Raw genomic sequence first — 17,060 nt, forward strand, 5'->3', positions numbered from 1 at the left:
TCAGAAAATAAATCTGAGCTGGTGGCATTGATTTGAAGTTTATGAGACAACAGATGTGACTTTCTACCATGGGAACAGATATAATCATGAGTGAACTGCTAACTGAAAATTACTAAGAGGTTGCTACTTATACCTATGGAGAACCAAAACTTAAGAAAGAGATGTATGCTCAGGAAATGGAAGAATAAAACAAAACAAAACAAAAGAAAAAAATACAAACAAAACCTAAAAATCCCTTTGCTCTGTAGGAGTGTTTTGCTAGGAAAGAAGACTAAGGCAATAACTAATAAAGACATATCAGAAGAGTCAGTTAAATTCAAGGCTGAAAAGCACATCCTGAATTTAGAAAGATTGAAATTTATTACTAAGGCAGACAAGAACTAAAAATCCACTTTCAGGCTACATATTTCTTTAATTTCTTTATTGCCAGGGGTCCCACTTCACTTTAGCTTCTCCCTATTGTGACCGCACCCTGTAATTTGTCATGCCTTGTTATGTGTCACTGCTAAATGCTTAGAGACAGACATTACATAATGTAATAGCATCTCATGTCATGCATTCAAGTACATCCAATGCCATTTGATATTGAGCTCCTTATTTCAGTTACTCACTGAGATTCATTAGTTCTTATTTTATTATTTCCATAGTGCAACACTATTCCAAGAAACTTGAACAATTTTGACCCAAGAAAACAGGTACACATTGGGATAGTTGTAATATAAAAATGCACCTTAATTTATCAATCAATGGAAATGATTCATAAACCCAACATGAAACAGCATCTCGTTGTCTTATAAAATGTTTTAAAACAAGTTGACTTCCAACTAACCTTTAAAATTCGTTCAGCAGAATATTGATTCCAGAGATGAAGATATAACTAAATATTTGTTACATTATCTCAATCCTCTTGTGAAAATTGTTAAAAAAAAATATCCACTAACAGGAGCCAAAGAAATATTACAATGGGGAAGGCATTTACCTTGAACACAATGAACTTGGGTTTGACTCTTGGCGCCACTTACTTACTTCCTGTGAGCACCACCAGTAGAGACATGGTCATGCAGAGGGTTGAATTAAGACTTACAATAAAACAAAGCTGAGCACAAAGCCATGAATAATCTCTGAGCACTGCTGCTTTGGTCCAGAGACCAAAAAAAAAAAAAATACCCACCAATTTAACTGAAATTTCCATATATCCAAAAGTTCAGAGGAGTGATTATTAAGTCGGGTGGCCGTCTTAACTTGAGTTTCAAAATCTTGTGATGGGGACTTAGTGAAAATAGTTTATCTGAATTTGCTAGATATCAAAAAGTAACACTAGAGGAAAAACTATGGGCAAGAAAGAAAGACAGCCAATAAAGGTTTTATCAGCTAACCCATGGATGCACTAAAGCTTGATCCTACTGGAAACTCAGACATTCACTGTATAGCTTGTGTCTCAGATGTGACTCCCCCATGTTTCCACAAACATACACACTAAGAAGAAGATACTTGATGATACTTTTTGTAAATGAACAATGTCCTAGCATAGTAGCAGGAAGACAAGATTTACAGGAAGTGAAGGAGGAGACGGAAAATGTCGAAAGTGGTGTATTTTGCACTACAATGGCATATTCTGCTCTACTCTGTTTTTATGACTTCCTAGTCAAAGATGCACAGGTGGTTTAACATTTTATTTCTGAGGATTGGGATTTTATAAAAATGTATGGATTTCTATTATGGGAAGAAATTTTGTTGAGGGACTGGAGAGCTAGGAACAGTGGGAGGCTCTTGCCTTCCATGTGATCAACTTGGGTCAAATACGTAGCATCCAACCTGGTCCTCTGAGCACCACAGGAAGTTCTTCCTGAGTTCAGGTAGGAAGTAAACCCTGAGAACAGTAACTGTGGCCAAAAATTTAAAAGAAATAAAAAAAGCTAAACAAAAAAATTTGATTTTTAATTAAAAGATATTTGGATTTATAGATTCCAGGTGAATTATACTCAAATTGGACTTTATTATGCTGTACAAGAAAATTCTTTTTTTACATTGTATATAATTTTTGGTGAGGGCCGCACTCAGCTTCATTCAGGGTTTACTCCTGACTCTGGTCAGAAATTACTCCTAGGAGGCTCAGGAAACCATCTGAATGCAAGGGATCAAACCTGTGTCTTCTGCATGCAAGACCAATACCACATATGCTGTGTTATTATTGCTCTGGCCTGAGAAAACTTCTTCTCTGTGGAGTTTGACTCAAACCTACCATTGAGGGGGTTACTTGTTTTGTGTAATAAAATTACCCAAGTGATAAGGTAGCACGCATACAGAAGAATCAATTAAGAATTAAAATGAAACATAACTCGATCCTGTCCTTTACATTCTGGTCTCTTCACCTATTACAGTGACTAACACAGGCAACCTTTTCAGCACAAAAACTAACTAAAATCCCAATGGCTTTGCATACAAAAGAAAAGAATTTTATATCACACTATGTCAACTCTATGTCAAATAGGTCCGTATGAAAATCTCTTCACAAAATTTTTCAATGACTCATGTTGACTAGTGGTTATACATTTTATTGCAGTCTTTAGTGCAAGAGAGAAAGCCTCTTACCATCGTCATATAGTAAGAGAATATAGAAATTCATGCATTTTTTCTATTGTTCTCAAATTAAAGATGACACATTTTTTTTTCTATCTCAGTTGGAATTTCTATCTAGTTGGAATTGGAATTATCTAAATTCCAATGCTCAAAGGTAAGGAAAAGAGACTTGAGAGGGCATTAAAACTAAGAAAAGATTAACCAGGTACTTTTCCCCCAGTTTCATTAGGTAACCCCAATACCTTAAAGTTATGAACACCAGCCTTCTTCTAAGTTAGCCAGAAAATATTTTCTCCAATATTTTATACATGTTGCTATTTGTCGAAAGATTCTATTTGATGATAATGCTTGCATAGTATTAAAGAAGGTTGGAATATGGCAAATATAAAACAACCTTTTCATTTTAAGATAAGAAAAAAATCAAGTTTCAGTGGCAGAGATTCTTTAAGGCCTGCATCGGGTCAGATGAATATCTTGCATCAGAACCTTTTACTACACTCCACTATGATATGTCTCCATGAACTCTGCATTATTCCAAAATCTTTTACTTAAGATTATCCTTAGGTGTATCTGAAAAAAAAAAAAAAAAAAAAAAAAAAGGCTGGTCAAAATGGGGTGAATGGAATGGTGGAAAAATTCAAAGGAAAAAATAAGGGAAGAGAGAGGCTGATAGGAAAAAAATGTTGGCAAAGCAAAAAAGAGGGATAAAGAGAGCCAAGAAGAAGTACAGGAGGTGTGAAGAGGCTGGAAGCCCAAAGGAGAGTCACTCAGTCTAGACTCCAGATGTGAGCACATGGCTTCAGTGAGTTCACCGCTGGACTCCACAAATACTTTTGCCAGATGTCATGGCTGAGTTACAAATCCTTGGATGGGCGACAGAATTGGATGTTGCTCTTGCCAGCTTTTTTGCTGGTCATTCTGCTCCTGCTTTAAGGTCATAACACCAGATAGAGGGAGCCCTTCTGGCTCCTGTGTTCTCCATTCTTGCTGACCTTGAAGAAGTGAGGTGGAGTATTGACAGGCTTTGGGGAGTCTAGAGGCAGTTGGTAGAATTTGAATTAAAGATATCACCCCTTCCTAGATAATAATTCTAGATGATGATCTTGAGCAAGGCAAACTTTACTTATAAAACTGCATTATACAAAAAAATATAAACAGGCTTTGAGTTCAAACACAACTCTTGGGTAGAATAATTTATCATTCCAGGAATCTAGGAAATTCCTAAATTCTCTAAGGATTTAGTTAAATGGACTTCAAGTTCCATTTGAATTGACACGTCATTAGTCCATGAAAAGGCTTCACAAAGGTAAGTTTAACAAATATTTAGGCCCCTTCCAAGCGTAGGTAATAAAATGTCAAAAAGGAAACATTCTGCTTTGTTAAATAGACAAGGTAAATAGTTGTATTTGCTTTCCACAAGCAAGCTACATGTACAAATTGGCAATGAGTTTCATTGGCATGAAACCTAAGATGAAACAGTTCTAAGGATATGAAATTACTCTAGAAAAAGAGAAATATTAAAAGTCTAGCTCTAGGCAATAAATCAGAAGTAAACATAATTTGTATTTCTTTTCCCATCACTTTTTCATTTTTAATACGATATTTAGTATTGGTTACATGCAATGGCCAGAGATTTGATTAAAAGGGAAATAAATAATTCTGCCTTCCCTCTCATAAATTTTAAAATATAATGATGTGTGTAGGCAATTAATTAAGCCAAGTTATAATACAGCATAATAAGGATGTTTAGAGGGGGAACACATATGGAAGATAGGACTGAGGAAAGTCTTGAAAGATTAGAAGTCATGGAGAAATGACATGTTATTTGGTTGGTTTTTGTTTTTAGCACAACACCTGACTGTGTGCAGGGCTTACTTACTCGGATTCCATATTCAAACATTATTCCTGGTGGACTCATGGGACTATATGATGCAAGTGCCTTACCCATTGAACAATCTCTCCAGCCCTGAGAAATTGCATTATAAACTATGATTAAAATTTAAGCTTTTATCACTCATCTTCATAGGAGAGAGAAAACATTAACCAAGGAGGTAGAGAAGAAAATTTCTAGTCATGTTCAGGAAACTGAAAATAGAGTCACTTATTATCCACATAATTATGAAACTGTTTTTAAATCACTAGGAGTGTTCATTTTATGAATTGAAAATCAGACCCTAATAGGTTGCTTGAAGGTATTTTTTCCTAATCAAAAGTAACAGCAAATTGTACTATAATCATGCAGGACTTGAAAAATAATAGGAGTCAAAATTAGGTCCAAGTTTCTACTTCTAGCTTGGAGAATTGATTAAAAGTTGCTTCACGGCCTCATTTAAGAAATATAAGAAAAAGTTCTTATCTAATAAATCTCAGTACAATGTACCTTACACCCTGAACATTGATATAATGCCCTGGCACAGGCCTCAGAAGAATGGGAATCCTCCATTCACGCCAGAACCAGGCAAGCTATCTACGAAACATCCAAGGTCTTTTATAGCAACAGCTGGAAGCAGTCCTCTACCAGGAAAGACACTACCAAGGGTCTGACATCGACCTCCTAAAAAGAGACTTCCGTTTACACTGAGAAGAAGAGGAAGCAGTCCTCTACCAGGAAAGACACTACCAAGGGTCTGACATCGACCTCCTAAAAAGAGACTTCCGTTTACACTGAGAAGAAGAGGAAGCAGTCCTCTACCAGGAAAGACACTACCAAGGGTCTGACATCGACCTCCTAAAAAGAGACTTCCGTTTACACTGAGAAGACTTGACAACAACAATGACCTGCTCTACAGGACATGGTTCTCTCTAGTGCCCCTTAAGTGTGAGGTGAAACGAGAGGATGCTCTGCACCATCTTGACTGCAATATGGGATATGCAGACTCCAGGACCTTTAATACAGAAACATGATACCAACAACAGAGACTATGTGAGGAATGAAGGTGTATTGCCACTACAGACGATGACTTGAATTGGACAAACTAGTTTGCCTGGAGCCTAGAGTCAGTCCTGTGCCTGGAAACTTCAGGGGTAGGGTCTCCTTGTATTTAGACCATAATTTTTCTTTCCATGTCCCTTATATTTTGGTGGGCCTATGCAAACAAATGCCACTCTAACACCATTTTTTACTATTTTCCCTTGACTCCAATCCTTAAGAAAAACAACCCACTAAAACTTTTGAGGTTAACTTAAACTAGTAAGCATGTGCATGGAACTAGATAAATGTACTTTGCCCTCAATGTTTAAGGAGTTACATAAGTTTAATCTCTTTGGATTATATTGTGTGCTGCTAAGAAATAGTATGTAATACAACTGGGAATTTGAGAGACAAATTAATTGTATTGTACATGGGTTCAGTTTTGTTTTTCTTAATTTTCTTTGGTTGAAAGATCAAGGCTGGGATATCATCGTTGGGACTACCGAGAATTCTGCTTATGGGTGATTGGGCTTCCACTGTAACTTTACCATGTCCTCTTTCTTTGCATCTTTGTTGTCATAATTAAAATTATAAAAAAAGAAAAAGAAGAAGAAAAAAAAAACATTATGGACATGGAGATTACTATGCTGAGTGAAATGAGCCAAAGATAAGGAGTTAGACAAAATAACCTCACTCATTTGTGGGATATAAGAAAAAACAAGAGATAATATGATAATAATATTTAGAGATAATAGAGATAAGGGTCAGGAGGTCCTAGGGTAGAAAACTCACCACAAGGAGGGTGAATGTAATTAGGATAGAGAAGAGAAAAATCTATTAGGACAATAATAGTAGGAACTGATCATTCTGGACAAAAATTTGGTGCTGAAAGGGAAGAAAGTGGCATGCAAAGCATCCCTTCACTAAAAATAGTACAAACCACAGTGTCAAAAAGAAAAGAAAAGAGGGAGAGAGAGAGAGAGACAGAGAGAGAGAAAGTGTGAGAGAGAGATGCAAATTGCCTGCCCTACAGACATCATATGGTGGTGGGGATGGGAGTGAAATGGGAGACATCATTGGCAGGAAGGGTGCACTGGTGAAGAATGGTGTACATTGCATGACTGAAACCCAACAACGAACAATTTTGTAACCACGGTGCTTAAATAAAGCAATTAAAAAAAAAAGAAATATAAGAAAAAATATAGATGGGAGGATGATACATTCAATTGAATTCTAAATATTTTGAGTTGGAAGTACATGTTTAACAAGAAGACAGAGAACCTAGATTTGGTGCAACTAGTAGCAATACTCATATCATAATAATAGTGGTAATACCAACAAAATACCAAAATATAAAATCTGAGTTGATGTTCTAACACATATATAATACATAATACAAAGTACTGAGGAAAAAAAACACCATTGTATAGATCTCTGAAAACATACTCTTCACTAAAACTTAACTATTGGACCAATTTGCTATAACATATATAGGTATTTACAAAGATTTTTTTAAGTTTTTAGTTTTTAGACTACATCAAACTTACTTTTGGTTCATGAAGTCAGTGATCATTCCTGTTGAGGCTCTGAGGAGCAAATGGGATGTTAAGGATTGAACTTAATGTTCAAGGCAAGATCCCTACTTACTCTACTGTTTCTTTGGCCCAGAAGATTAATTTTTATGATTAAATCTAAAAAAAGACATGGTCAAGACATATTATTTAATATCAAAATCATCCAGAAAGTTAAAAATATGAGGTCTAAAATATAGTTTTTATGAGATTAGCATTACTCTGTTACCAAAAACAGGAAGATATCACACACAGAGAAGAAAAACTATAAAACTAAGTTCCTGATAAACAAATTCTCAAAAGTAAGAAGAAAAAAATTCTTGGTGAATCCAAATTGCCAATACAGTAGAAAGATTGTGTAGCATGACCCTGTGAGATTTTGTCCAGAGATACATGAATGGTTCAACATACTCAGGTCAATTTATACCTTAACATACATATACATCAAGGACAAAGGAAGATATAAAGCACATGATCATATTAATAGAGACAGATAAAACTTTGGACAATATTCCACATCCATTTATGATAAGAATTCTCAACAAAATGGGCACAGAAGGATTTTGTTTATGGGTCCTATTTCATGGAGCTCTTCATATCTCACTCCTGGCTATGTGCTCAGGAATCACTGCTGGAAGAGTCCAGAGGGCCATATGGAATGATGGGAGATGAACACAGAAAAGCCACATGCAAGGCAAATTCTCTACCCATTGCAATAGCTCTCTAGCTCCTGGCATAGAGTGACTTTATTTCAATAGAATATAGGCTGTATTCAACCATCTCACAGACAACAGATAATGACAAAGTCAAAACTTTCTTTTAGGAAAAAGCACAGGGATGTTTATTTTTACCAGTATTATTTAACATAGCATTATAAGCCCCAGCCACATCAACTAGGCAAGAAGCTGAATAGGGGGCTGAGTGATGATATAGCAGGTAAGATGCTTGTCTTTCATTAGCCAACCCAGGTTCATTCCCAAGGAACCTACATGGTTTCCTGAGCTTGCCAGGAATTATCTCTGAGTTCAAAGTCATGAGTAAGCTCTGAGCATTGCTACTAGGTGTGGTCTCCAAGCAAATAAATAAAATTGAAATAAAGTAAATTCAAATTGAAAAAAATAAAACTATCACTATATGATAATATATATGTAAAACTTAAAGGCTCACAAAAATTAGTAGTAAAAAGTACAGTAGAGTGAGAAGCTATAAAATAAATACACAAAATTTGATTGCATTTGTCTCTTCAAACAATGACGTTAGAGCAAAGAAAAATGTATGGACTGAGAGATAGAACAGGGTGCATACATGAAATAAGCCTGACAGCTTTGATAGCAGGTACCACATGGTTCCCTTCGTATAATGGAGATAAAAGCACTGGAAGCCTCTGAGGACTGCAAATATGGCTTTGAAGGCCTTTAAAAATCACCAGGGTAGGGGTCGGAGTGGTGGCGCAGCAGTAGGGCATTTTCCTTGCTACGCGCTAACCTGGGATGGACTATGGTTCGATCGCCTGGCATCCCATATGGTCCCCCAAGCCAGGAGCAGTTTCCAAATGCATAGCCAGGAGTAACCCAAGTATCACCGGGTGTGGTCCAAAAACCAAAACCAAAACCAAAGCAAAAACAAAAACATAAAACCAAAACAAACAAACAAAAATCACCAGTTGGCCTAGAACCTCTCAGACTACAAGGCCTGAGCTGCACAGTATCCTTGGGTCCTTGCATTGAAACTGCCGCTAAGTTGTCCAGGAATGACTAGTGGGAACACTCCCTAGGTACTATCCCCCCCCAAAGGAAAATGTTAAACCTATTGAAATTTTATCCAAAAAAATCAAATATCTAGGAATCAACTTGGCAAAAGTAGGTCAAAGGTTTATATTAAAAACTGTATGTCACTATTAGAAGACAGTGAGTATCAAAAAGATTCCATGTTAATAAAATATGAGAATTAGCTTTGTTCCAATGACCACACTACCCAAATTATTAAACAGACTTAACGCAATTGTAAATCATCAAAATTACATTTTTTAAATATATTTAAATAAATACTACTAAAGCTTGTCTAGGTCACAAAATTCTCTAAATAGTGAAAGCCATCCAGAGGCTTAAAGTATGAAGGTAGAGTGTTTCTCAATTTTAAACTATAATGTAAAGCTATTGTAATCAAAATAGTATATAAAGGCTGACACCTAGGCCAATGAATTAGACTTAAGAGATAAACCTTGATAAATTCAGGCATTTAATGCATTACAAAGAAGGCAAAAACACAAAATGGAAGAAAAATATCTAGTAATTGGTGTTGGGATTTTTTTCACTCTGGAGAAACCCATTTTACCTCATAAATACATAACTATTTCTCTCTAAATTTTTTTCAGTAAAAACTATTTTGCTTCACTAAAATAAAAAATTGCCTAAAATTTTGGTTGAAAAACTTCTAGCCTCGTGAAAAGAATGAATCTGGACTACTATTTACAAAAGTTAACTTAAAATATATTAAATATTTAGATGTTAAGGTTCCTTACATAAAATACACCAGAGAAAAGAGACAAAATGGGATGATTTTAGCTTCAGTGTATGCTCAGTGATTCATTTTCATTGACAAGGAAAACAAAAGCAAAAATAAACAAATGGGATTACATCAAACTGAAAAGCAGTACCATGAAAGAAACTGTCATGACATTGTCAATAAAACAAAAGACAGACTGCTGAATAGAAGAAAGTTCTCATACCATACATCTGACAGAGAACTGATTCTTTTTTTTTTTTTTTTTTTTATTTAACCACCTTAATTACATACATGATTGTGCTTGGGTTTCAGTCATAAAAGGAACACCACCCATCACCAGTGCAACATTCCCATCACCCAAGTCCCAAATCCCCCTCCTCCCCACCCAACCCCCGCCTGTACCCTAAACAGGCTCTACATTTCCCTCATACATTCTCAATATTAGGACAGTTCAAAATGTAGTTATTTCTCTAACTAAACTCATCACTCTTTGTGGTGAGCTTCCTGAGGTGAGCTGGAACTTCCAGCTCTTTTCTCTTTTGTGTCTGAAAATTATTATTACAAGGGTGTCTTTCATTTTTCTTAAAACCCATAGATGAGTGAGACCATTCTGCGTTTTTCTCTCTCTCTCTGACTTATTTCACTCAGCATAATAGATTCCATGTACATCCATGTATAGGAAAATTTCATGACTTCATCTCTCCTGACAGCTGCATAATATTCCATTGTGTATATGTACCACAGTTTCTTTAGCCATTCGTCTGTTGAAGGGCATCTTGGTTGTTTCCAGAGTCTTGCTATGGTAAATAGAGCTGCAATGAATATAGGTGTAAGGAAGGGGTTTTTGTATTGTATTTTTGTGTTCCTAGGGTATATTCCTAGGAGTGGTATAGCTGGATCGTGTGGGAGCTCGATTTCCAGTTTTTGGAGGAATCTCCATATCGCTTTCCATAAAGGTTGAACTAGACGGCATTCCCACCAGCAGTGGATAAGAGTTCCTTTCTCTCCACATCCCCGCCAACACTGTTTATTCTCATTCTTTGTGATGTGTGCCATTCTCTGGGGTGTGAGGTGGTATCTCATCGTTGTTTTGATTTGCATCTCCCTGATGATTAGTGATGTGGAACATTTTTTCATGTGTCTTTTGGCCATGCGTATTTCTTCTTTGTCAAAGTGTCTGTTCATTTCTTCTCCCCATTTTTTGATGGGGTTAGATGTTTTTTTCTTGTAAAGTTCTGTCAGTGCCTTGTATATTTTGGAGATTAGCCCCTTATCTGATGGGTATTGGGTGAATAGTTTCTCCCACTCAGTGGGTGGCTCTTGTATCCTGGGCACTATTTCCTTTGAGGTGCAGAAGCTTCTCAGCTTAATATATTCCCATCTGTTAATCTCTGCTTTCACTTGCTTGGAGAGTGCAGTTTCCTCCTTGAAGATGCCTGTAATGTCCTGGAGTGTTTTGCCTATGTGCTGTTCTATATATCTTATGGTTTTGGGGCTGATATCGAGGTCTTTAATCCATTTGGATTTTACCTTTGTACATGATGTTAGCTGGGGGTCTAAGTTTAATTTTTTGCAAGTGGCTATCCAATTGTGCCAACACCACTTGTTGAAGAGGCTTTCCCTGCTCCATTTAGGATTTCCTGCTCCTTTATCAAAAATTAGATGGTTGTATCTCTGGGGAACATTTTCTGAGTATTCAAGCCTATTCCACTGATCTGAGGACCTATCCTTATTCCAATACCATGCTGTTTTGATAACTGTTGCTTTGTAGTACAGTTTAAAGTTGGGAAAAGTAATTCCTCCCATATTCTTTTTCCCAATGATTGCTTTAGCTATTCGAGGGTGTTTATTGTTCCAAATGAATTTCAAAAGTGTCTGATCCACTTCTTTGAAGAATGTCATGGGTATCTTTAGAGGGATGGCATTAAATCTGTATAATGCCTTGGGGAGTATTGACATTTTGATGATGTTAATCCTGCCAATCCATGAGCAGGGTATGTGTTTCCATTTCCGTGTGTCCTCTCTTATTTCTTGGAGCAGAGTTTTATAGTTTTCTTTGTATAGGTCCTTCACATATTTAGTCAAGTTGATTCCAAGATATTTGAGTTTGTGTGGTACTATTGTGAATGGGGTTGTTTTCTTAATGTCCATTTCATCCTTATTACTATTGGTATATAGAAAGGCCATTGATTTTTGTGTGTTAATTTTGTAGCCTGCCACCTTGCTATATGAGTCTATTGTTTCTAGAAGCTTTTTGATAGAGTCTTTAGGGTTTTCTAAGTAGAGTATCATGTCATCTGCAAACAGTGAGAGCTTGACTTCTTCCTTTCCTATCTGGATTCCCTTGATATCCTTTTCTTGCCTAATCGCTATAGCAAGTACTTCCAGTGCTATGTTGAATAGGAGTGGTGAGAGAGGACAGCCTTGTCTTGTGCCAGAATTTAGAGGGAAGGCTTTCAGTTTTTCTCCATTGAGGATAATATTTGCCACTGGCTTGTGGTAGATGGCCTTCACTATATTGAGAAAGGTTCCCTCCATTCCCATCTTGCTGAGAGTTTTGATCAAGAATGGGTGTTGGACCTTATCAAATGCTTTCTCTGCATCTATTGATATGATCATGTGGTTTTTATTTTTCTTGTTATTGATGTTGTGTATTATGTTGATAGATTTACGGATGTTAAACCAGCCTTGCATTCCTGGGATGAAACCTACTTGATCGTAGTGGATGATCTTCTTAACGAGGCATTGAATCCTATTTGCCAGGATTTTGTTGAGGATCTTTGCATCTGCATTCATCAGTGATATTGGTCTGTAATTTTCTTTTGTGGTAGCGTCTCTGTCTGGTTTAGGTATCAAGTTGATGTTGGCTTCATAAAAGCTATTTGGAAGTGTTTCTGTTTGTTCAATTTCATGAAAGAGTCTTGCCAAGATTGGCAGTAGTTCCTCTTGGAAAGTTTGATAGAATTCATTAGTGAATCCATCTGGACCTGGGCTTTTGTTTTTCGGCAGACATTTGATTACTGTTTTAATTTCATCAATGGTGATGGGGGTGTTTAGATATGCTACATCCTCTTCCTTCAACCGTGGAAGATTATAAGAGTCCAAGAATTTATCCATTTCTTCCAGGTTCTCATTTTTAGTGGCATAGAGTTTTTCAAAGTAGTTTCTGATTACCCTTTGAATCTCTGTCATATCAGTAGTGATCTCTCCTTTTTCATTCCTGATACGAGTTATCAAGTTTCTCTCTCTCTCTTTCTTTGTTAGGTCTATCAATCTTGTTTATTTTTTCAAAGAACCAACTTCTGCTTTCGTTGATCTTTCGGATTGTTTTTTGAGTTTCCACTTCGTTGATTTCTGCTCTCAGCTTTGTTATTTCCTTCTGTCTTCCTATTCTTGGGTCCTTTTGTTGAGCATTTTCTAGTTCTATTAGCTGTGTCATTAAGCTACTCAGGTAAGCTCCTTCTTCCTTCCTGATGTGTGCTTGCAAAGCTATACATTTTCCTCTCAGTACTGCTTTTGCAGTGTCCCATAAGTTCTGAGAGTTTGTGTCTTTATTGTCATTTGTTTCCAGGAACCTTTTTATTTCCTCCTTGATTTCATCTCGGACCCACTGGTTATTGAGCATGAGGCTGTTTAACTTCCAGGTGTTAAAGTGTTTCTTCTGAGTCCCTTTGGAGTTCACAAATAATTTCAGAGCCTTGTGGTCAGCGAAGGTAGTCTGCAAAATTTCTATCCTCTTGATCTTATGGAGGTATGTTTTATGTGCCAGCATGTAGTCTATCCTGGAGAATGTCCCATGTACATTGGAGAAGAATGTGTATCCAGGTTTCTGGGGATGGAGTGTCCTATATATATCCACTAGGCCTCTTTCTTCCATTTCTCTCCTCAGGTCTAGTATATTCTTGTTGGGTTTCAGTCTGGTTGACCTGTCCAGTGTTGACAAAGCCGTGTTAAGGTCCCCCACAATTATTGTGTTGTTGTTGATATTATTTTTCAGATTTGTCAACAGTTGTATTAAATATTTTGCTGGCCCCTCATTCGGTGCATATATGTTTAGGAGAGTGAATTCTTCCTGCTCTACGTACCCCTTGATTAATATAAAATGTCCGTCTTTGTCCCTTACAACCTTCCTGAGTATAAAGTTTGCATTATCTGATATTAGTATGGCCACTCCAGCTTTTTTATGGGTGTTGTTTGCTTGGATAACTTTTCTCCAGCCTTTTATTTTGAGTCTATGTTTGTTCTGACTATTCAGGTGTGTTTCTTGTAGGCAGCAGAAGGTTGGATTGAGTTTTTTGATCCATTTAGCCACTCTGTGTCTCTTAACTGGTGCATTTAGTCCATTGACGTTGAGAGAAAGAATTGTCCTGGGATTTAACGCCATCTTTATTTCAAAATTTGGTGTGTCTTTTGGGTAGTCTTGTCTTAGATTAGGTCTTTCAGGTTTTCTCTTAAGACTGGTTTTGTGTCTGTGAAGTTTCTGAGCTGTTTTTTGTCTGTGAAACCATGTATTCTTCCATCAAACCGGAAAGTGAGTTTTGCTGGGTATAGTATTCTGGGTGAAGCATTCATTTCATTCAGTCTTGTCACAATATCCCACCTCTGCTTTCTGGCATTGAGCTTTTCTGGTGACAGGTCTGCTGTAAATCTCAGGGAAGCTTGCTTGAACGTGATTTCCCCTTTTGATCTTGCTGTTTTCAGAATTCTGTCTCTATCTGTGGGATTTGTCATTGTGACTAGGATGTGTCTTGGGGTGGTTTTTCTGGGGTCTCTTTTGGTTGGTACTCTTCGGGCATGCAGGATTTGATCACATATATTCTTTAGCTCTGGAAGTTTCTCTTTAATGATGTTCTTGACCATTGATTCTTCCTGGAAATTTTCTTCCTGGGTCTCTGGGACTCCAATGATTCTTAAGTTGTTTCTGTTGATCTTATCATAGACTTCTATTTTCGTCTGTTCCCATTCTTTGACTAATTTTTCCATTGTCTGCTCATTTGCTTTAAGTTTTTTGTCCAATCTCTCCTGCTGTATGGAATTGTTATGTATCTCATCTTCCACAGCACCAAGTCTATTCTCAGCTTCTGATACCCTGTCCCAGAGCTTATCCATTTTGTCATTCACTTCGTTTACTGACTTTTTCAGTCCTGTTAGTTGACATGTTATTTCAGTTTGGAGTTTTGTCATTTCTGCCTTCATATTTTCTTGGTTCTTATTAGTGTTCTGTTCAACTCGATCCATGGTTTCTTGGAGTCTGTTGAGCACCTTCCATATTGCTAGTCTAAAGTCCTTATCTGAGAGGTTGATTAGTTGTTCAGTCATTATCTGGTCCTCAGAATTGTCATCTTCATTCTCTATGTCTGATGCTGGCCTGCGTTGTTTCCCCATTGTCACACTTGTATTGTGGGTTTTTCTACGTGTTGTAGTGGTATTCATTGTCTATATGATGTAGGCAGCACACTCCTCTGGCTCCTCCCTTTCTGGATGGGCTGACTTGCCTCTAAGGGAGGGGAGTCCTCCGTGGATGAAGCCTCACACTAGGTCAAATCTTAGGCCCGAGCATGCAACAGAGAAGATAGTCCAGAGAGAAATGTTTGCTTCTGTGATATAGTGCTGTTCTTAGTGTGATTTTTCCTTCTTGTTGCAATGGAGTTCTTTCCTTAGAAAGAGTGCACGGCCGCGTAGCGAAGCGGAGCGGCCGTGCTCCTCTGAGCCTCTTTTTGCCCCACTCGCAAGAGTTTCACGCAAGAGGACAGTAGACAGACATAGACAGGTCACACTCACAGTCTTTCACAGCTGAGCCCCACTGGGCCGGTGTACTTTCGCGGATTTTCCCCGCCTGGTGTCACACACAGGGAGCCAGCTTTTGCAAAGGTTAGCCGGTTTTTATGCTCTGAAGTCCCTCCCTGAAAATGGCGTCTGGGCGAGCGAGGTTTCTGGAGGCTCTTTTTGCCCCACTCGCAAGAGTTTCACGCAAGAGGACAGTAGACAGACATAGACAGGTCACACTCACTGTCTTTCACAGCTGAGCCCCACTGGGCCGGTGTACTTTCGCGGATTTTCCCCGCCTGGTGTCACACACAGGGAGCCAGCTTTTGCAAAGGTTAGCCGGTTTTTATGCTCTGAAGTCCCTCCCTGAAAATGGCGTCTGGGCGAGCGAGGTTTCTGGAGGCTCTTTTTGCCCCACTCGCAAGAGTTTCACGCAAGAGGACAGTAGACAGACATAGACAGGTCACACTCACTGTCTTTCACAGCTGAGCCCCACTGGGCCGGTGTACTTTCGCGGATTTTCCCCGCCTGGTGTCACACACAGGGAGCCAGCTTTTGCAAAGGTTAGCCGGTTTTTATGCTCTGAAGTCCCTCCCTGAAAATGGCGTCTGGGCGAGCGAGGTTTCTGGAGGCTCTTTTTGCCCCACTCGCAAGAGTTTCACGCAAGAGGACAGTAGACAGACATAGACAGGTCACACTCACAGTCTTTCACAGCTGAGCCCCACTGGGCCGGTGTACTTTCGCGGATTTTCCCCGCCTGGTGTCACACACAGGGAGCCAGCTTTTGCAAAGGTTAGCCGGTTTTTATGCTCTGAAGTCCCTCCCTGAAAATGGCGTCTGGGCGAGCGAGGTTTCTGGAGGCTCTTTTTGCCCCACTCGCAAGAGTTTCACGCAAGAGGACAGTAGACAGACATAGACAGGTCACACTCACAGTCTTTCACAGCTGAGCCCCACTGGGCCGGTGTACTTTCGCGGATTTTCCCCGCCTGGTGTCACACACAGGGAGCCAGCTTTTGCAAAGGTTAGCCGGTTTTTATGCTCTGAAGTCCCTCCCTGAAAATGGCGTCTGGGCGAGCGAGGTTTCTGGAGGCTCTTTTTGCCCCACTCGCAAGAGTTTCACGCAAGAGGACAGTAGACAGACATAGACAGGTCACACTCACAGTCTTTCACAGCTGAGCCCCACTGGGCCGGTGTACTTTCGCGGATTTTCCCCGCCTGGTGTCACACACAGGGAGCCAGCTTTTGCAAAGGTTAGCCGGTTTTTATGCTCTGAAGTCCCTCCCTGAAAATGGCGTCTGGGCGAGCGAGGTTTCTGGAGGCTCTTTTTGCCCCACTCGCAAGAGTTTCACGCAAGAGGACAGTAGACAGACATAGACAGGTCACACTCACAGTCTTTCACAGCTGAGCCCCACTGGGCCGGTGTACTTTCGCGGATTTTCCCCGCCTGGTGTCACACACAGGGAGCCAGCTTTTGCAAAGGTTAGCCGGTTTTTATGCTCTGAAGTCCCTCCCTGAAAATGGCGTCTGGGCGAGCGAGGTTTCTGGAGGCTCTTTTTGCCCCACTCGCAAGAGTTTCACGCAAGAGGACAGTAGACAGACATAGACAGGTCACACTCACAGTCTTTCACAGCTGAGCCCCACTGGGCCGGTGTACTTTCGCGGATTTTCCCCGCCTGGTGTCACACACAGGGAGCCAGCTTTTGTAAAGGTTAGCTGGTTTTTATGCT

Source organism: Suncus etruscus, chromosome 18 (genome assembly GCF_024139225.1).
Source record: "Suncus etruscus isolate mSunEtr1 chromosome 18, mSunEtr1.pri.cur, whole genome shotgun sequence".
In the NCBI taxonomy this organism is placed as follows: domain Eukaryota; kingdom Metazoa; phylum Chordata; class Mammalia; order Eulipotyphla; family Soricidae; genus Suncus; species Suncus etruscus.